Source organism: Orcinus orca, chromosome X (genome assembly GCF_937001465.1).
Source record: "Orcinus orca chromosome X, mOrcOrc1.1, whole genome shotgun sequence".
Taxonomy (NCBI): Eukaryota; Metazoa; Chordata; class Mammalia; order Artiodactyla; family Delphinidae; genus Orcinus; species Orcinus orca.
This window is the reverse complement of record NC_064580.1, coordinates 64,453,429-64,476,622: the sequence shown is the minus strand read 5'-3', so window position 1 is coordinate 64,476,622 and position 23,194 is coordinate 64,453,429. Positions and strand designations below refer to the sequence as shown.

The 23,194-nt window shown below is 36.4% G+C and overlaps 1 pseudogene; it reads right to left on the bottom strand.

The window, feature by feature from the left end:
- Nucleotides 1-23,194, bottom strand: part of LOC117198132 (dnaJ homolog subfamily B member 6-like) — a 94,150-nt pseudogene that overhangs the window by 30,888 nt on the left and 40,068 nt on the right.

Sequence of the window (23,194 nt, the reverse complement as noted above, 5' to 3'; positions counted from 1 at the left end):
TAGGTTCCCCAGTGAAAATAAGTTATATTTACTCTACATTGTAGTCTATTAAGTATGCAGTGGCATTATGCCTAAAAAACAATGTACATACCTTAACTAAAAAATACTGTCACCTGAGCCTTCAGTGAGTAGTTATCTTTCTGCTTGTGGAGGATATTGCCTTGATGTTGATGGCTGCTGACTGATGAGGGTGGTGGTTGCTAAAGATTGAGATGGCTATGACAATTTCTTAAAATAAGACAGCAGTGAAGTCTGCCACATCAATTGACTCTTCCTTTCACGAACAACTTCGCTGTAACATGCAATGCTGTTTGGTAGCATTTTACCCACAGTGGAACTTTAAAATTGGAGTCAGTCCTCTCGAACTCTTCCACTACTTTATCAACTAAGTTTGTGTAATACTCTAAATCCTTTCTTGTCATTTGGACAATATTCAAAAGCATCTTTAATGGGTGTAGACTCCATATCAAGAAATCACTTTCTTAGTTCATCCATAAGAAGCATCTCCTCACCCATTAAAGTTCTGTGATGAGATTGCAGCAATTCAGTCACATCTTCGGGCTCCACTCCTAATTTTTGGTTCTCTTCCAATTTCCACATTTGGAGTTACCTCCTCCACTGACGTCTTGAACCTCTCAAAGTCATCCATGAGGGCTGGAATCAATGTCCTCCAAACTCCTGTTAATGTTGATACTCTGACCTCTTCCCATGAATCACGAATGTTCTTAATGACATCTGGAATGGTGAATCCATTCCAGAAGGTTTTCAATTTACTTTGCCCAAAACATCAAAGAAAACACTATCTATGGCAGGTATTGTCTTACAAAATGTACTTGTTAAATAATAAAAATTGAAAGTCGAAATTGCTCCTTAACTGACAGGATGCAGAATGGATGATATGTTAGCAGGCATTAAAAAAACATTAATTTCATTGTACATCTCCACCAGGGCTCTTGAGTGACCAGGTTCATTGTCAATGAGCAGCAATATTTTGAAAGGAATCTCTTTTTGCTGAGCAGTGGGTATCAACAGTAGGCTGAAAATATTCAGTAAACCATGTTGTAAACAGCTGTGCTCTCATCCAGGCTTTGTTGTTCCATTTGCGGAGCACAGGCAGAGTAGATTTAGCATAATTATTAAGAACCCTAGGATTTTCAGAATGGTAAATGACAACCGGCTTGAACTCAAAGTTACCAGTTGCATTAGCCTGACAAGAGAGTCAGCCTGTCCTCTGAAGCCAGGAATTGGCTTCTCCTCTGTAGCTATGAATATCCTAGATGTACTTCTTCCAATAGAAGGCTGTTTTGTCTACATTGAAGACCTGTTGTTTAGTGTGGCCACCTTCATTAATTATCTTAGTCAGATCTTCTGAATAATTTGCTGCAGCTTCTACATCAGCACTTATTGCTTCACCTTGCATTTTTATGTTATGGAGATGGCTTCTTTCCTTAAACTTCATGAACGAACCTCTGCTAGCTTCAAACTTTTCTTCTGCAGCTTCCTCATCTCTGTCAACCTTCATAGAATTGAAGAGAGCTAGGGCCTTGCCCTGGATTAGGCTTTGGCTTAAGGGAATGTTGAGGCTGGTCTGTTCGTTTATCCAGACTGCTAAAACTGTCTCAGTATCAGCAATAAGGCTGTTTTGCTTTCTTATCATTTACGTGTTCACTGGAGAAGCACTTTTCATTTCCTTCAAGAATTTTTCCTTTGTATTCACAATTTGGCTAACTGGCACAAAAGGCCTAGTTTTTGGCCTGTGTAGGCATTCACATGCCTTCCCCACTAAGCTTAATCATTTCTAGCTTTTGATTTAAAGTGAGAGATGTGCGAGTCTTCCTTTCACTTGAACACTTAGAGGCCACTGTAGGGATATCCACTGGCCTAACTTCATTGTTGTTGTTTCTCAGGGAATAGACAGGCCTGAGGAGAGGGAAAGAAACAGGAAAATGGCATGTCAGTGGAGCATTCAGAACACATACAACATTGATTAAGCTCACCATCTTATATGGATGTGGTATGTGATTTTCTAAAACAATTACAATAGTAACATCAAAGATCACTGATCACAGATCACCATAACAAATATAATGATGAAAATTTTTGAAATATTGCAAGAATTACCAAAATATGACACAGAGATATAAAGTGAGGAAATGCTGTTGGAAAAATGGTATCAATACACTTGCTCAATGTTGGGTTGCTACAAACTTTAAATTTGTAAGAAACACAATGTACCCAAAGTGCAATGAGGTATACTGTAAAACCAACTGCAATGAGGTATACTGTAATTTATTATTTCTTTTGATGATTTTACTTTCAGTGTCGTATCTAAGAATTGATCACCAAATTAAAGATCAAGAAAATTTTACTATACATTTTCAGTTATGGATTTTTGCAGTATTAGCTTGTATATTTAGCTTTTGATAGATTTTGAGTTAATTTCTGTAAAGGTTATGAGTTAAAAGTCCAATTACATTCTTTTATATGTTGATCTCCATTTGTCAAAGGACCATCTGCTAACGCTACTCTTTCATAATTGAATGGTCTTGGCAATCTTCTGGACAATCAATTAGCCATAAGTTGTATTTCTGAAATCTCATTTCTATGACATTGGCTTATATGTCTATCCTTACACAAATACCATACTGTTCAAGATTACTATTGCTTTGTTATGGTTTGAGAAAAGTGTAAATCATCCAAATTTATAGTTTTCAAGATTGTTTAGGCTATTCAGGTTGTTTGCAATTTCATACCTATTTTAGGTTCAACATTTCCATTTCTGTAAAAAAGGCAGTTGAGATTTTGATAAGGATCACATTAAATCTGTATATTGCTTTATGGGCTGATGGCATGTTAAATATGCTTTCCAATAAATGAACACAGGATGTCTTTCCATTTGTTTAATTTCTTTCAGCAATGTTGTGTAGATTTCAATTTACAAGTCTCACATCTATTTGAATAAATGTACCCTACATATTTTATTATTTATGATATTGTAAATGGAATTGCTTATTTGCCTTTATTTATTGTCCATTGCTAGTACACAAAAATATAACCGATTTTCCTGTATACTCTGAAACTGCTGAATTTCTTATAAGATCTAATAGTTTTTTGCATGTATTCTTTAAGATTTTCTGTATGTATGACAATATCATGAGAATAGAGACAATTTTACATCTTCATTTCCAATTTTGATATATTTTATTCTTTTTCTTGGCTAATTGTTCTGGCTGAAACTTCTAGTACAAAGCTGAATACAAGAGGCATCCTAGTTTTATTTCTGGTCATAAGGAGACAGCCATCTTTCCCCTTTAACTATGTTACATGGTATTCATAAATGCCTTTCATCATGTTGAGGAAATTCAATTCTATCCCTAGTTTGTAGAGCTTTGTATATCACGAACGGGTATGTACTTTGTCTAATGCTTTCTTTGAAATGAATTATCACGTGTTATTTTTTTCCTTTCTACTATTAATATGGTATGTAACATTGATTTATGTATGGTGAGTCATCTTTGCAATTCTGGAAAAAAAATCCCATTTTGCTCATGGTGTATAATCCCTTTTAGCATGTTGTCACAATTTTTAACTAGTACTTTAAGGGTTTTGGCATTTATATTCATAAGGTATAATGACCCATAGATTTGTCTTTGTGTTTGTCTGACACTGGTATCATTGAAATGTTATCTCATAAAATGAATTTTAAAACGTTCCCTCAATTGTATTTTTGGAGAGAGGCTGAAAAGTGGTATTAATTCTTCCTTAACATCTGGAAGAATTCACCAGTGAAACCACTTAGTACTGGGCTTCTTTATTGGCAGATTTTAAAAAATATAATTTCCTGAGGTGACGTTCACATAACTTAAAAATAACAATTTAAAGTGAACACATTAGTGGCATTTAGCACATTCACATGGTTTAGTAGGAAACATTTTCATCACTACAAAGTAAAGCCCTATAGTCATTAAGCGGTTTCTCCACATTCCCTCTATTCCTAGTTCCTGGCACCAAATAATCAAAATTCTTTCTCAAAGTAATGTCTATATGTATAAAATCATATAACATGTGACTTTTTGTGTCTGGTTTCACTCACTTAGCATAATGCTTTGTAGGTTCATCCAAATTTATCATTTTGTCAGTGCCTCATGACTTCTGTGGCTTAATAATACTCCACTGTAGGCATATACCAAAATTTCATTGTCTCTGTGGACATTTGCACTGTATTCCACAGCAGCTGAACCATTTTAAATACCAGCTATGTGGACAAGATTCAATTATGTATATTCTTGCCAACACTTTTCTTTTTCATGCTTTTAAAATTACAAACACATTAGTGGATATGAAATTATCTCATGGCTCTGCTTTTACCTCACTTATGTCAAATACTATGAAGCATCTTTCATGTGCTTTTTGTCCATTTATACATTTTCTTTGAAGAAATGTCTTTTCAAGTTTTTGCCCATTCTTTAATTGGGTTGTCTACTTGTGGAGATGTAAGAGTTTTGTTTTTTTGTTTTTAATACATAACACATCCTTGATACTCGACCCGTATTGGGCATATGCTTTCTATTTTCTCATCTTCTGCATGTTGCCTTTTTCCTCCTTGGTAATGTTCTATCATGCACAAAAGTGTTGATTTTTGATAGCATCTAATATATTAATTATTTATTTACTTAGACTTTAGATATCACATCTAATATTCCATTGCCAAATCCAAGGTCATGAAGATTTATTTCTATGTTTTCTACTAAAAGTTACAGAGATTAGCTCTTACATTTGGGATGTTGATGCACATTGAGTTAATTTTGTATATGGTACATCTTCATTGCTGAGTCCATTTGTCCAAGCTCCATTTGTTGGTAGGGGTTCATCTTCATTCCTCTGCATGTGGAAATCCAGCTGTCAAGCACCATTTGTTGAAGGGACTACTCATTCCTCTAAATGATCTTGGAAACCTATCAATAAGCAACTGGGTATAGGTATACGGGTTTATTTCTAGAAACTCGATTCTATTTCATTGGTCAATATGTATATACTTATGCCAGGACTGTATCATTTTTGATTAATGAAGCTATGCAGTAAGTTTTGAAATCAGAATTCAAGTCTTCGGACTTCACTCTTTTTCAAGACTGATTTGGTTACTCACAAACCTTAGCAATTACGTATGAATTTGAGGACCAGCTTTTCCATTTCTGAATAAAAGGCTATACATATTTTGAAAGGAATTGCACTGAATCTGTTGATCACTATGGGTTGTACGACATCTTAAGAATACTGTATTACAATACATTTACACAGGATGTCTTTCCATCTATTTACATGTTCCTTAATTTATTCCAGCAAAGTTTTGCAGTTTTCACTGAACAAATACTTCAACTCCAGGCTAAATTTATTCCTAGGCATTTTATTCTATTGAATACTATGGTACATGGATTTTTTTTTTTTTTTTTTTTTTTTGTGGTATGTGGGCCTCTCACTGTTGTGGCCTCTTCTGTTGCAGAGCAAGGCTCCGGACGTGCAGGCTCAGCAGCCATGGCTCACGGGCCCAGTTGTTCCGCGGCATGTGGGATCCTCCCCAACCGCGGCACAAACCCATGTCCCCTGCATCGGCAGGTGGACTCTCAACCACTGCGCCACCAGGGAAGCCCGGTTCATGGATTTTAAAAATAATTTTAAAATTTCCTTTTCAGATTGTAATTAGCTACAGAAATACAAATAATTTTGAGTGCTGATGGTTTAATTTTGCTGATCTTATTATCTCTAGAAACTTTCTGTGAATTCCTTGGAATTTTCTACATAATAGGAGTATAAAAAGAGTTTTAATTCTTACTTTCCAATTACTATGCCTTCCATTCCTTCTTCCAGCCTAGTTGCTGTGGCTACAATATCCAGTACAATATATAACAGCAATGATGAAATCAGGTACATTCGTCTTGCTGATGATCTTAGCAGAAAAGCATTCAGTCATTTGACACTGATATTAGCTATGTGTTTTACATAAATGCTATTTATCATGTTCAGAAATTTCCTATTCCTAATTCACATTTTTTTTCTTTTCTGAAATCATGAAAGGTTTGTTGGTTTTTATCAAATTCTTGCTCTGTATCAACTGAGATGATCCTTTGGTTTCTTTCCCTCATTACATTAATGTGATGTATTATCCTTGTATTACTGGCAATAATTCTACTTATTTTTGGTGTATAATTCTGATAATATAATGTTGGTTTCTTTCTTGTAGAGTTTTTGGAAAAATTTGGAATCTATATTCTAAGACATACTGGTAATTAATTTTCTCTTCTTGTGATGGTTTTACTTGGCTTTGGTGTCAGAGTAATGTGGACACAGAGAATAACTAAGTATTCCCTCCTTTCCTTTTTTTTTTTTTTTTTTTTTTGCAGTACGTGGGCCTCTCACTGTTGTGGCCTCTCCTGTTGCAGAGCACAGGCTCTGGACGCACAGGCTCAGCGGCCATGGCTCATGGGCCCAGCCACTCCGCGGCATGTGGGATCTTCCCGGACTGGGGCACGAACCCGTGCCCCCTGCATCGGCAGGCAGACTCTCAACCACTGTGCCACCAGGGAAGCCCCTCCATTTTTTTTTTAAAGAATCTGAGTGATTACTATCAACCCAATATTTGGTAGAATGTACCAGTGCAGGCATATGACAGAGGTCTTTACTGAGAGGTTTTATATTTTGGTTACTTGTTCAGTCCCTTTATTTATATAGATCTCTTCAAATTTTCAAAGTGATTCAGTATTTTTATGAATTATATTCCATTAAAAGTTATTACCAAATAATGGCTATATACACTGTTATACAATATGTCTTGTTGCTTCTATATTTTATACATAGGAGTTCATATCTCTTAATCCCATACCCCTACCTTGCACCTCCTCACTTCCATTTCCGCACCGATAACCACTGGTTTGTTTTCGACATCTATGAGTTTGTTTCTGTTCTGCTATGTACATTTGTTTTGATCTTTAGATTCCACATATAAGTGATTCCATACAGTATTTGTCTTTCTCAGTCTGACTTATTTCAGTAAGCATAATGTCCATCCACATTGCTGCAAATGGTAGAATTTCATTCTTTTTTATGGCTAATATTCCATTGTGGGTATGCATATGTGTGCGTGTATAATATACACACACACATGTATATATACCTCTTCTTTATCCATTCATCTATTGATGGACACTTGGGTTGCTTCCATATCTTGGCTATTGTATATGGTACTGCTATGAACACTAGGGTGCATGTATCTTTTTGAATTAGTGTTTTCATTTTCTTTGGATATACACCCAAGACTGGAATTGCTGAATCATATGGTGGTTCTATTTTTAGTTTCTTGAGGAACCTCCATACTGTTTTCCACAGTGGCTGCACCAATTTACATTCCCACCAACAGTGTACTAGTATTCCCTTTTCTCTACATCCATGCCAACGTTTGTTATTTGCAGACATTTTGAGGTTAGCCATTCTGATAGATGTGAGGTGGTATCTCGTTGTTTTGATTCGCCTTTGTCTAATAATTAACAATGTTGAGCATCTTTTCATCTGCCTATTAACTATCTGTAGATCTTCTCTGGAAAAATGTCTGTTCAGGTCTTCTGCCCATTTTTAAATTGGGTGCTTTTTAGATATGGAGTTGTATGACCTGTTTATATAATTTGGATACTAACCCCTTGTTGGTCATATCATTTGCAAATATTTTCTCCCACTCGGTAGGTCATCGTTTTGTTTTGTTGATGGTTTCCTTTCCTGTGCAAAAGCGTTTAAGTTTAATTAGGTCCCATTTGTTTATTTTTGCTTTATTTCTTTTGCCTTATATTATTGCCAATTCCTCCTTTTGTTTGTTAATATTTGCTTTATATATTTAGATGCTCCTGTATTGGGTGCATATAGTTAACAAGTATAATTTCTTGTACTGATCCCTTTATCATATTATCATGCCCTTGTCTTTTGTTATACCCTTTAAAGTTCTGTCTGATATGAGTATTATTACCCTCACTTTCTTGTTTCTATTTGCATGAAATATCTTTTTTCCATCCCCTCACTTTCAGTCTGTGTCTGTCTTTAGCTCTGAAGTGAGTCTTTTGTAGGCAGCATGTAGATAGGTCCTGCTTTTATATCTAATCAGCCACCCTATGTGTGTTTTTATTCTTGGCCGTGCCACGTGGCATGGGGGATCTTAGTTCCCCAACAAGGGATCAAACCCACATCCCCTGCAGTGGAAGCACAGAGTCTTAACCACTGGACCACCAAGGAAGTCCCACCCTATGTGTTTTGATTGGGGCATTTAGTCTGTTGACATTTAAAGTAATTATTGATAGGTATGTACTTATTGCCATTTTATTACTTGTTTCCTTTTTGTTTTTGTAGTTCTCTGTTCTTCTTTTTGTTTCTTCCCCTATGGTTGATTTTATTTTTTTGAGCTGTTTCAGGATCACAGCAAAATTTAGGAGTAGAGATTTCCCATATACAAGCTGCACCACATGCATATCCTCCCTCATTATCAATGTCCCCCAACAGAATGGCACATTTGTTACAAGTGACAAATCTACGCAGAGATATCTTAATCACCCAAATCCACAGATTACATTACGGTTCACTCTCAGTGTTGTATATTCTATGGGTACATAGAATGTATAATGACATATATTCATCGTTAACATATCATACAGAGTATTTTCATTGCCCTAAAAATCTTTTGTGCTGTACTTTTCATTCCACCCCACCCCAACCTCTGAGAACCACTGATCCTTTCACGTTCTCCATAGTATTCTCTTTTCTACAATGTCATATAGTTGGAATCATACATTATATAGCCTTTTCAGACTGGCTTCTTTCACTTTATAATATGCACATATGAAGGAATCATTCATGTCTTTTCATGGCTTCATATATCATTTCATTTTAGAATTAAATATTCCATTCTCTGAATGTACCACAGCTTATTTATTCCTTCACCTACTGAAAGACATCCTAATTCTTCCACATTTGGTCAATTATGAATAAAGCTGCTATAAACATCCATGTGCAGATTTCTGTGTGAACTTAAGTTTTCAACTCTTCAGGTAAATGTCAAAGTGCACAACTGCTGGATTTTATGGTAAGAGTATGTTTACTTTTTAAGAAATTGCCAACTGTCTTCTAAAGTGGCTACAACATTTTGAATCCCCACCAGCGATGAAGGAGAGTTACTGTTGCCCCACATCCTTGCCAAAATATGGTATGGTCAGTGTTTCAGAAGTTGGCCATTCTAATAGGTGTGCAGAGGTATCACAGTGATGGTTAAATTTCCATTTATTTTTTACATTAAGTCTTATCATATGTTTATTTTGATCTGTATATTTTCTTTGGTGAGGGGTCTATTAACATCTTTGACCCATTTATTTAAATTGGGTTGTTTTTTAAAATTTTTTATTATTATTTAAAAATTATTTTTATTAATACAATGTTGTGTTAGTTTCAGGTGTACAGCAAAGTGAATGAGTTATACATATGCATATATCCACTCCTTTTTTTCTTATATTCTTTTCCCATATAGGCCATTACAGAGTACAGAGTTCCCTGTGCTATACAGCAGGTTCTAATTAGTTATCTATTTTATATATAGTAGTGTGTATCTCCCAATTTATCCCTCCCCCCCCTTTATCCCCTGGTAACTGTAAGTTTGTTTTCTACATCGGTGACTCTACTTCTGTTTTGTAAATGAGTTCATCTGTAACCTTTTTTACAGATTCCACATATAAGCAATATCATATGATACTTGTCTATGTTTCACTTACTTCACTCAGTATGACAATCTCTAGGTCCATCCATGTTGCTGCAAATGGCATTATTTTGTACTTTTTTATGGCTGAGTAATATTCCATTGTATACATGTGCCACACCTTTATCCATTCATCCATCAATGGACATTTAGGTTGCTTCCATGTCTTGGCTATTGTAAATAGTGCTGCAATGAACATTGGGTGCATGTATCTTTTCAAATTATGGTATTCTCCAGATATACGCCCAGGAGTGCGATTGCTAGATCAAATGGCAGCTCTATTTTTAGTTTTTTAAGGAACCTCCATACTGTTCTCCATAGTGGCTGTACCAATTTACATCCCCACCAACAGTGCAAGAGGGTTCCCTTTTCTCCACACTCTCCCCAGCATTTGCTGTTTGTAGATTTTTTGATGATGGCCATTCTGACTGGTGTGAGGTGATACCTCATTGTAATTTTGATAGCATTTCTCTAATAATTAGTGATGTTGAGCATCTTTTCATGTGTCTCATGGCCATCGGTATGTCTTCTTTGGAGATATGTCTATTTAGATAATCTGCCCATTTATGATTGGGTTTGTTGTTTTTTATTTTGATATTGAGCTGCATGAGCTGTTTGCATATTTTGGAAATTAATCCCTTGTGGGTCGCTTCATTTGCAAATATTTTCTCCCATTCTGAGGGTTGTCTTTTCATTTTGTTTATGGTTTCCTTTGCTGCGCTAAAGCTTTTAAGTTTAATTAGGTCCCATTATTTTTGTTTTTATTTTCATTACTCTAGGCAGTGGGACAAAAAAGATGTTGCTGTGACTTATGTCAAAGAGTGTTCTGCTATATATTTCTCTAAGAGTTTTATAGTATTCAGCCTTACATTTAGGTCTTTAATCAATACTGAGTTTATTTTTGTGTATGATGTTAGAGAGTGTGCTAATTTCCTTCTTTTACATTTAGCTGTCCAGTTTTCCCAGCACACTTACTGAAGAGGCTGTCTTTTCTCCATTGTATCTTCTTGCCTCCTTTGTCAAAGATAAAGTGACCATATGTGCGTGGGTTTATCTCTGGGCTTTCTATCCTGTTCCATTGATCTATATTTCTGTTTTTGTGCCAGTACCATACTGGCATATATATCATATATATGCTCTTTTGTCATATGTATCAATTTTCACTTGGGTCTATTTCTGGGCTACCTATTCTGTTTCATTAATCTATTTGTCTATTGGGGGGAATAATACAACACTATCTTGATTACTGTCTGTAGCTTTAAAATAAGTCTTGAAGTAGAGTAGTGTGAATCTTTCAACTTTGCTCTTCTCAAATAACATGTTGGTAATGCAGGGTATTTTGTCTCTCCATATAAACTTTATAATCAGTTTGTTGATATCCACAAAATAACTTACTGGAATTTTTATTAGGACTACCTTGAAGCTATTCATCAAATTGGGAAAAACATACATCTTGAATATATTGAGTCTTCTTTATCCATGAACATGTATTGATACTATCTCCATTAAATCAGGTAATTTCTATTATCAGAATTTTACAGTTTTCCTCATATATATCTTGTACATATTTTGTTAGATTTATACCAGTTTCATTTTGGAGAGTATGAATGTGAACAGACCTGTGTTTTTAACTTCAAATTCCACTTGCTTGTTGCTGCTGTCTAAGAAAGTGACTGAAAAACCTTGTATCCTGAATCCTTTCTATAATTTTTTCAGTTCTGGGAAGGTATTTTTGGTTTTAGTTTTGTCAATTCATATTTTCTACATAGACAAACATGTCATTTCCAACCAAAGTCAGTTATATTTTTTCCTATCCAAAATGTATTCCTTTAATTTCCTTGTCTTTGCTTTAGCTAGAATCCAGTACAATGTTAAAAAGGAGTGGTGGCACATATATATACAATGGAATATTACTCAGCCATAAAAAGAAACGAAACTGAGCTATTTGTAATGAGATGGATAGACTTAGAGTCTGTCATACAGAGTGAAGTAAGTCAGAAAGAAAAAGACAAATACCGTATGCTAACACATATATATGGAATTTAAGGGAAAAAAAATGTCATGAAGAACCTAGGGGTAAGGCAGGAATAAAGACGCAGACCTCCTAGAGAACGGACTTGAGGTTATGGGGAGGGGGAAGGGTGAGCTGTGACAGGGCGAGAGAGAGTCATGGACATATACACACTAACAAACGTAGTAAGGTAGATAGCTAGTGGGAAGCAGCCGCATGGCACAGGGATATTGGCTCGATGCTTTGTGACAGCCTGGAGGGGTGGGATAGGGAGGGTGGGAGGGAGGGAGACACAAGAGGGAAGACATATGGGAACATATGTTTATGTATGACTGATTCACTTTGTTATAAAGCAGAAACTAACACACCATTGTAAAGCAATTATACCCCAATAAAGATGTTAAAAAAAAAAAAAAAAGGAGTGGTGACAGGGGACATCTTTGCCTTTTATCTGATCTTGGTGTGAAAGCTGCTAGCTTCTCACCATTAGGTATCAAGCTGTAGGTTTTATGTAGATAGATCATCTTTATCAGGCTGAGTTAGTTCCCCCTGCATTCCTAGTTTATTGCAAGGTTTTTGTTTTTTTAAATCACAAATGGGTGTTGGATTTTGTCAAATGCTTTTCCTGCATCTATTGCTATGATCATGTGATTTTTCTTTTTTTAGCCTGTTGATATAAGAGTTTACATTAATTAATTTTCTCTTCAAATATGTTCTCATGCCCTTTCTCTCTCCCTTCTCCTTCTGGGACCCCTACAATGTGAATATTGGTGCATTTAATGTTGTCCCAGAGGTCTCTTACACTGTCCTCATTTCTTTTCATTCCGTTTTCTTTATTCTGTCCTGTGGCACTGATTCCCACCACTGTCTTCCAGCTCACTTATCTGTTCTGCCTCATTTATTCTGCCATTAATTCCTTCTAGTGTGTTTTTCATTTCAGCTACTGTATTGTTCATCTCTGTTTAACAGTTTGTTCTTTAAATCTCTACCTCCAGGGAGATCAGCTCGATGCTTTGTGATGACCTAGAGGAGTGGGATAGGGAGGGTGGGAGGGAGGCTCTAGAGGGAGGGGATATGGGGATGTAAATATACATAAAGCTGATTCACTTTGCTGTATAGCAGAAACTAACACAATATTGTAAAGCAATTGTATTCCAATAAAGATGTTAAAAAAATAATAATAAAGCAAATTTGAAAACAAAACAAAAATCTTTGTTAAACATTTCTTACATCTTCTCGGTCTGTGCCTCCATTCTTTTTCCAAGATCCTGGATCACCTTTACTATCATTACTATGAATTATTTTTCAGGTAGATTACCTATCTCCACTTCACTTAGCTGTTCTTCTGGGGTTTTATCTTGTTCCTTCATCTGGACTACATTTCTCTACCGTCTCATTTTGTCCAACCTTCTGTGGGTTTTTCTCATGTGTTTTTATATAAATTTATTTAAAATTTTATTTGGGGCTGCATTGGGTCTTCGTTGCTGTGTGCAGGTTTTCTCTAGTTGTGGCAAGCTGGGGCTACTCTTCACTACTGTGAGCGGGCTTCTCATTGCAATGGCTTCTCTTGCTGCGGAGCACAGGCTCTAGGTGCACAGCTTCAGTGATTGTGGCACTTGGGCTCAGTAGTTGTGGCTCATGGGCTCTAGAGTGCAGGCTCAGTAGTTGTGGCACACAGACTTAGCTGTTCTGTGGCATGTGGGATCTTCCCAGACCAGGGATCAAACCTGTGTCCCCTGCCTTGGCAGGAGATTCTTAACCACTGCACCACCAGGGAAGTCCTAACCTTCTGTGTTTGTGATGTCCTTTCCACAGGCTGCAGGGTCATAGTTCCTCTTGCTTCTGGTGTCTGCCACCCGGGTGGGTAAAGTTGGTCCAGGGGCTTGTGCAGTCTTCCTGGTGGAAGGGACTGGTACCTGCCATTTCAACGGGTGGGTTTAGAGGTGGCTGTGAGCTCAGTACAACTTTAGGCAGCCTGTCTGCTGATGGGTGGAGCTGTGTTCCCAGCCTGCTGGTTGATTGGCCTGAGGCATCCCAGCACTGGAGCCTGCAGGCCGTTGGGTGGGGCCATGTCTCAGTGCCAAAATGGTGACCTCCATGAGAGCTCACACCAATTAATATTTCCTGGGGCTTCTGCCACCAATGTCCTTGCCCCCACAGTGAGCCACAGCCGACACCTGCCTCCCCAGGAGACCCTCCAAGACCCGCCAGTAGGTCTAGCCCAGGTTCCTATGGAGTCACTGCTTTGTGCTGAGTCCCAGTGCACATGAAGCCTTGTGTGCGCCCTCTAAGAGTGGAGTCTGTTTCCCCCACTGCTATGCAGCTCCTGCACTCATGCCCTGCTAGCCTTCAAAGCCAAATGCTCTGGGGGCTTCTCCTCCCAATGTCAAACCCTCAGGCTGGGGGAGCCTGACGTAGGGCTCAGAACTCTCACTCCTGTGGGAGAACCTGATATATTTTCCAGTTTGTGGGTTGCCCACCTGGCAGGTATGGGATTTGATTATATCATGAAAGTGCCCCTCCTACCATCTCATTGTGGATTCTTCTTTGTCTCTGGATGTAAAATATATTTTTTCATAGGTTCCAGCCTTTTTTATTGATGGCTGTTCAGCAGTTAGTCGTGATTTTGGTGTTTTCATGACAGGAGGTGAGCACAAGTCCTTCTACTCTGCCATCTTGTCCAGAATGGAGGGGCTGCTTTTAGTTTGGATGATTGCTGCCTCTTTCCTCAGTGTGTGCTAGCCATTATCCCCTTGATATGGGGTGTGCAGGTCTGGTGGCCTGTGCACACTCCCAGGACAGCAGGAGCAGGGACTGGCATCTGACCATTAATTAATTTTCAAATGCTGAAACAACCTTGCATACCAATTATATATTCCATTTATTCATGATGCATAATTCTTTATACATTGTTGTATTTGATTTGCTAATATTTTGTTGAGAACTTTTATCTATGTTCATGAAAGATACTGGTCTGCAGTTTTCTTGTAATGCCTTTGTCTGATTTTCCTATTAGGGTAATGTTGGCCTCACAGAATAAGTTAGGAAACATTTTCTCTGCCTCTATCCTCTGAAAACGATTGTAGAGTACTGGGATGATTCCTTCCTTAAATGTCTTACAGAATTTACTAGTGAACCCATCTGGGCCTGGTGCTTTCTGTTTTGAAAGGTTATTAAATATTGATTCAATTTCCTTCATAGATATAGGACTAAGGAGCTTGTCTACTTTTTTAAATGTAACTTTTTCTATACTCATCTTTTTTCTTTTTTTGGCTGCACCACACACCTTGCAGGTTCTTAGTTCCCTGACAAGGGATTGATCCTGGGCCCCTGGCAGTGAGAGAACCAAGTCCCAACCACTGGACCACCAGGGAATTCCTGAGATTGTCTATTTTTATTGTGTAAGTTTTGGTAAACTGTGTCTTTTGAGGAATTGGTCCATTTCATTTAGATTATCAAATATGTGGGCACAGAATTGTTTATAGTATTCCTTTATTATCATTTCAGTGTCCACAGGATCTGTAGTGATGTCCCATCTTTCATTTCTGATATGAGTAATTTGTGTCCTCTGCTTTATTTTTCTTAGTCTGTCTAGAGGCTTATGAATTTCATGGATCTTTTGAAAGAACCAACTTTTGGATTCATTTACTTTTTGTATTTCTTGTTTTCAGTTTTATTAATTTCTGCTCTGTTATTTTTCTTCTTTAGATTAATTTGCTTTTTTCTAGTTTCCTAAGGTAGAAATTTAGATTGAGTTTAGTTGTTTCTTGTTTTCTATAAATACATATCCGGTGCTATAAATTATTCTCTGAGCACTGCTTTCATTACATTCTACAAATTTTGGTAAGTAGAGTTTTCATTTTCATTTAATTAAAAATATTTAAAAATTTCACTTGATACTGCTTCTTTAACACATGTGTTATTTAGAAGTGTTTTTAATCTCAACACATTTGAGATTTTCCAGATATTTCTAATCAGGAAAATTATTGATTTGTAATCTCATTCCATTGCAGTCTGAGAGCATATATTGATTTTATTCTTTTAAATTTGTTAAGGTGTGTTTTATGGCCCAAAATGTTTTCCATTTTGCTGAATGTTCCATGTCAGCTTGAGAAGAATGTGTAATCTTAGTGTTGTTCAATGAAGTAGTCTATAGATATTCATTAGACCCAGCTGATTGATGGTGGTGTTGAGTTCAACTATGTCCTTACTGATTTTCTGCCTGCTGGATTTGTCCATTTCTGAAAGAGAGGTGTTGAAGTCTCTAACTAATAGATGGTTTCATCTATTTCTCTGTGTAGTTTGCATAGGTTTTCCCTCAAATAGTTTGATGTTCTGTTGGTAAGTGTATACACGTGAAGGACTCTTGTATCTTTTTGGAGAAATGACCCCTTTATCGTTATGTAATGACCTTCTTTATCCCTGACACCTTTAATTTCTTTGAAATCTCCTCCATCTGAAATTAATAGAGGTACTCCTACTCTCTTTTCACTAGTGTTAACATGATATATCTTTTCCACCCATTTACTTTTTTTTTTTTTTTTTTGCGGTACACGGGACTCTCACTGCTGTGGCCTCTCCTGCTGTGGAGCACAGGCTCTGGACGCACAGGCTCAGCAGCCATGGCTCACGGGACCAGCCGCTCCGCGGCATGTGGGATCTTCCCGGACTGTGGCACGAACCCATGTCCCCTGCATCAGCAGGCGGACTCTCAACCACTGTGCCACAAGGGAAGCCCACTCATTTACTTTTATCTGTATGTGTCTTTATAATTCACTTCTTTTAGGAAGCATATAGTTGGCTCTTGTTATCTGACCTACTCTGAACACTCCCAAATTTGTGCAATTAGAACACTGATGTTGAAAGTGATTATTGATATAGCTGGATTAATATCTACTATATTTGTTCCTGTTTTCTATTTGTTGCACTTTTTCTCTGTTCCTATTTTTGTCTTTTAATTTTTTTGGCCTTTTGTGGTTTTAACTGAGCATTTTATATGATTCCATTTTCTCCCCTTTATTAGCATATCAGCTAATACTTCTTTTGTAACTTTTTTTTAGTGCTTGCCACAATGCAATATACATTTACAATTAATCCAGGTCTGCTTTCAAACAACATTATATCACTTCCCGGTAGTGTGAGTACCTTTTAATAACAAAATACTCCTAATTCCTCCCTCCTGTACCTTATATCATTGCTTTCACTAATTTCACTTATATGTAAGTAAACATAAGCACAAACATATATGCATATGATATATAAAAGTACACGATTGAATACAGTGTTATTATTAACAAACTATTACCTGTTAGATCAATTAATAATAAGAAAAAAAGTTTTTATTCACCTTCACTCATTCCTTCTTCAAGGCGCTTCGATACTTTATGTAGATCCGAGTTTCTAATCTTTATCACTTTCCTCCTCTCTAAGCACTTCTTTTAACGTTTCCTGAAAGGTCTACTGGCAAAAAATGGACCTTCAATTTTTGTTTGTCTGAGAAGGTCTTTATTTCTTCTTCGCTTATGAAGGATAACTTTGCAAAGTACAGAACTCTAGTTTCCAGGTTTTTTTCTCTAACCACTTTAAATATTTCACTCCATGCTTTTCTTGCTATCATTTCTGAGAAGTCAGATGTGATTCTTATTTTTATTCCTCTATAAAGGTGTCCTCATTTCTTTTATAGTGTTTTTGATATTTAACATTTCTTTTGGTTCTTAGGATTTCCATCTCTCTGCTTACATTGCCCATCTGTTCCTACATGCTGTCTACGTCACCCACTAGAGTCCTTAACATAGTCCTCTCGCTTCTTTCAGGATTTTTTTTTAGCTTTAATTTTCTGTAGTTTTTTAAAATGATATTCCTAGGTATAGTTTTTGGCCCATTTATCTTGGTGCTCTCTGAGCTTCCTGGATCTGTGCTGTGGTGTCTAACATTAATTTGGGGGAAAATTTCAGTCACTATTACTTCAAATATAACTTCTGTTCCTTTACTTCTTCTTCTTGTATTCCCATTACATGTATGTTACACTTCGTGGTTGTGCCACAGTTCTTCAATATTCTACTTTTTTCTTCAGTCTTTTGTTCCCTTTGCTTCTGGTTTTCAAGAATTCTATTACTATATCCTTGAGCTCAGAGATTCTTTCCTCAGCCTTGTTTAGTCTACTAAGGGGCCCATCAAAACCATTCTTCATTTCTGTTACAGTGTTTTTTATATTTATCACTTCTTTTGGTTCTTTCTTAGGATTTCCATCTCTCTACTTACACTGTCCGTCTCTTCTGGCATGCTGTCTACTTCACTCATTTAGAGCCCCTAGAATATTAATCATAGTTGTTTTAAATTCCAGGTCTGATAACTCCAATATACCTGCCATCTCTGGTTCTGGTCCTTGGTCTGCATCTTCAAATTGGGTTTTTTTGCCTTTAGGTATGCCTTGTAGTTTTTTCTTGATAGCTGGACACGACATACAATGTAAAAGGAACTGCTATAACAAGGCTTTAGTAATGGGATGGTGAAGCGTGAGGGAAGGAGAAACATTCTACAGTCCTATAATTAGATTTCGATCTCTCAGTGACCGTAGTCTCTGGACTATGTAACTTCACAACAGCTTCTCAGTTTTATTCTTCTTGCCTTGGGTGGGACAGGATGGCTACAGTAAGCTGGAGTTGGGTATTCCCCTTCCCCAGGTTAAGTTAGGCTATGATAATACCCCAGCAGGTTAGGCTCTGGTTAAATAGTTGCCTCTGAGGTCAGGTCTTCTTAAGAACAGAGTACTCTGGCTTATTTCAAAATGATTCCCCTGTCTCTCCCCCTGACAGAAGTACAAGGGTATTTTTCTCCTGTATGTACTCCTGGAGGTAAATCTCACAATATTGTGGAGATCCCTCTATGACTGGGTTCCCAAGGAGTTTTTACCTCTCAGACTTGTCCACACTGAGGCTCCAGCAATTTAACTTACAGTTCAGGTTTTCCTATCCTGGCACTGGTTCCTGCAGTGGTTTCTGCTCCTCTACTACAGTAAGCCATGATTCCCTGTATTCACCTGTCTCTTCTCTCCAATCTTGTGGGCAATAGTTTGCCCTGTGTCCTCTCCTCTTTTACAGATACAAGAAGCACTGGTGATTTTTCAGTCTGTTTAGTTTTTTACTTATCTTTTGGATGGAGTGGCTCCAAGTTCCTTACATGTGGAACTAGAAACCTCACTTCTTTTGAAGTCTACTAGTGATCAGTCACTGCATATCAGGTATTCAGTTTACATGCAAAAATGTAGTTATGTTGCCTCCTTGTCTTCCAGGGATGAACCCATACAACATCTTCGAAAATACATAATCAAAAAAGGAAATGGCCAAGAAAAAAAAATAGAAGTGCAGTAATAAAAGTGTTAATACTGACGGGAAATTTGAAATTAATGTAAACATAGTTATAACATAATTGGCTGACCATGGAAATGTTGACAATATCATTTGAGATGTTTAGATATGCACCTGTAGTAACTTACCAGTACAAATGAGAACAGTGACTGTGCTGAAAAGGATGAAGATGTCCAATAGGGAATGACATACCAGCAAAAAATTTTATATTAAAGAAACTTTCAGAAATATTTCATGACATTGAAGGCATGAAAGATGAAATGCTGGATGGAAATCCATATTTAGAAAGAAGAATGACAATTCAGCAAACTATAGAAAAGATGCTCATTCCTAATATACAAATTATACGAGAAGAAAGTAAGCACTGTTAAATCTACTATTGATAATTTTTATAATGAAATAAAACACTCTAATTTTAAATGTTTCTAACATTTCATATTAAAATATAGTAAATAACTGTTAGCTTAACTAATGCTTTAAATTTCCTATACATTTGTGATTGACAGTAAGAATTTTTAATGTTTTGACAAAAAACATTTTAGGTAATGGAGCAACAGTAATTTTTCCATTAATTAATACTGCTTTCAGGTAGCAGTCATTTTTACAGTCCCACAATACTATGTAAAGCAAGATTTGCCTATATTTCATGGGATTTTTTGGGGGGTGGGGTGCCACTGTAAATGGTACTGTTAATTAAATTTTGATTTCCAAATATTCACAGCTAGTATACTGAAATGCATGCCCTTTATTGTTTTTTATTGCCTTATGGTATTGGGTTGAACTTCCAGTGCAAAACTGAATAGTCATGGTGAAATCTAACATACTTGCCTACTTCCTGTTCATAGAAGGGGAAACCATTAAGTCTTTAATGGTTGATACTGATGTTACTATCAATGTTTAGGAGATTCAATTTATCACATTAATGAGGTTGCCTTCTATTCCAAATTTGCTAAGCATTTTTTTGTTATGAATAGGTTTTAAATTATGTCAAATGCTTTTTCTTTTTGTACATATTGAGATAACATGTTTTCTTTTTTAGTTACATGATTGACTTCCAAATGTTGAATTACTCTTTCAGTTCTGAACCGGACCATTTTCAAATACACCCAGAGCATTCTGTTCTCCTTAAAAAAGGCACACTGTCAAGGGAAACATTTTATCACAGTCAAACAGACCTCGGGTAAGGGAAATCCCAACTTCTGTTCCCTACAGCCTTTGACATAGAGGAAAGAAAATACCCAACTCCAGTCCCTTCGAGCCTCTGACAGAAAAAAGGGAAGTACCCAAATCCAGCCCTTTCTAGCCTTCCTGTCTCACCTCAAGTGGGAAAAACCCAAGAATCACTTGGTAAGGTCACAGACAAGGGGCACAGGCTCACTAAAAGACTGAGACTTAATCACAGGGATATAAATGCTACTCCTCTCCCCACATACCTTACCAACATATTAACAGAGCTCCTCTTTCCACTTTTCAGAGTTCTCCTTGGGTTGCCTCTTAAGTTATTTCCAGGGATTACAGTGTACTTAAGAGTGGAGGAACAGGGAGAAATGTATCTATGTCACACTTTCTGAAACAGAAGTCCTGGTGCCTGTTTTTATAAATAAAGTTTTACTGGAAAACAGTCACACTCATTCATTTATTAATTGTCTAAGGTGACTTCTGTGCTACAATGGCAGAGTTAAGTAGTGTGAAAGACCAGGACTTGAAAAGCATAAAACACCTTCGATTTGGTCCTTAAACTTTCTGACCCCTGTGTTAGAGGGCATTATGGTAAAGCCCCAAATACAACAGCAACAAAAAGGATAAAATATTATGAATAAGCAGGTCAAAAACTGTTTAAAATATATATAAAGATAACTATAAAATACACATTAAAAATTCAAAAAGAGCCTTAAATAAATAAAAAGACATCCCTTGTTTTTGGATTAGGATGTCCCAAGATCTTCAAGACAACACTTATAAGTTTATAAATTTTATAAACATAATTTTATAAATTTAATAAAATCCTCCCCCCAAAATCCCCAAAAATTAGTTTTACAGAGCTACACAAATTGATCCTGAAGTTCAACTGGAAAAATAAACCCACATAAATTTCTAGGAAAACACTGAAGAAAAAAAAAGCTCCATGAGTGAACTAACCTGACAAGTTATTATAATATACTATAAAGCCTATATAATCAGGAGTGTGGTACTAGCCCCTGAATAGAGAGGTCAATGGAAAGGAACAGAAAAGTCCAGAAAACAGACCCAACTATATGTAAAAGCTTACTACATCACAGTCCTTTTGCAGTTAATAATGTATTGCTTCACAATATCTTGCAATGTTATAAGCTCATAGTCCCGTTCTTTATTTTACTTTTTTATATATAATACATACATGTATGTTATAGACCTAATACAACGATGTTACAATTTTAATTTTTAATAAGGTATTTGCTTTATAAAGCTATGAAGACAGAAAAGGCCAAAAAAAAAAAACAAACTTTGCATTTACCCAGATATTTAGCAGTTCTAATGCCCTTCATTCTTTTCTGAGGATCCAAGTTTTCAAGAAGTTTCATTTACTTCTGTCTTAAGTACTTCTTTATCTTGTGGTGTAATACAGATCCATTTGTAACAAATACTCTTAGTTTTCTTTTATTGAAAATGCCTTTATTCCATCTTCATTTTTGAGTATTTTCACTGGATATACATTAAGGATTGACAGGTTTGTTTCTTTTTTTTTTTTTCGCTCACAACTTTAAAGGTGCTGTTCCATGCAGTTTGGCTGAAATGGTTTCTGATGAGAAGTCAGAAAGTAATATGATCATTATGCCCATGTATATGTCATTTTTGTGTTGCTAAGCTTACACTTTTTGTTTGGCTTCAGACACTTTAATTATGATGTGCCTAAGGTGGCCTTCTTTACCTTTATCATGCTTCATATTTAGCATTTTCTGTCTGCAAATTTTTACATTTAATGGAGTTTGAGAATTTTTCATTTAAAAAATGTTTTTCCCTATTTGTCTCTTTCATCTCTTCTGATATCCCAATTACACATATGTTTGACTGATGTGATCTAACAGGTTTCCATGGCTCTGTTCAGTTTTTCTCATTCTTTTTTTACTCGTTTCCTCACCTAAGATAATTTTTATTGATCTGGCTCCAAGCTCACTTACTCTTTCTTCTGTCACGTCTATACACATACAGAAGTTAAATCTCCTCAATGAACTCTGCACTTCAGAAATTACATTGTTGTTTTCCAGCATTTCCATTTATTTCCTTTTCATGAGCTCCTTGTGGAGAGTTTCCATTTTTCTACTGAGATTTTCATGCATTGAAAATATGTTGTTTCAACGTGTGGACACGGCAGGGGGAAGGAGGGCTGGGATGAATTGGGAGACTGGGATTGACATACATATGCTGCTAGGTATGAAACAGATAACTAGTAAGGACCTGCTGTAGAGCACAGGGAAATCTACTCAGTGCTCTGTAGCAATCTGGATGGGAGGGAAATCCAAAAGCGGGGGGGGATATGTGTATACATATGGCTGGTTCACTTCGCTGTGCATCAGGAGCTAGCACAACATTGTAAAGCAACTATACACCAATAAAAATAAATAAATATTTAAAAAAGAAAATATGTTGTTTCACTTCATTGAGAATAAAAATGCCCACTTTAAAATTCTCAAATGCTAGTTTACAATTTTGGTTTACCTTAGAGTTGGAATTCGGTTCTTCATAAGAATGAACATTGTAATTCATAGGAAGACCACTATAAAAATAATGTACAAAACATAAGCTAAATAGTAAATAGGAAAACTAAAATGAAATTCTAAAACAATTCAACTGCTCCCAGAAAAGCAAGAAAGGAGGAACAAAGAAACTAATAATGGAGGAAACAAATAGAAAGCCAAAAAATAAAATGGCAGACCCCAGCAGAGACTCGGCAATAATTCCAATAAATGTTAATGGAATAAATGCTCCACTTAAAAGGCAGAGACTGTTAAAAATCAATTTAAAAACTAACATAAACTAAATATGAAATACAGAGGTGAA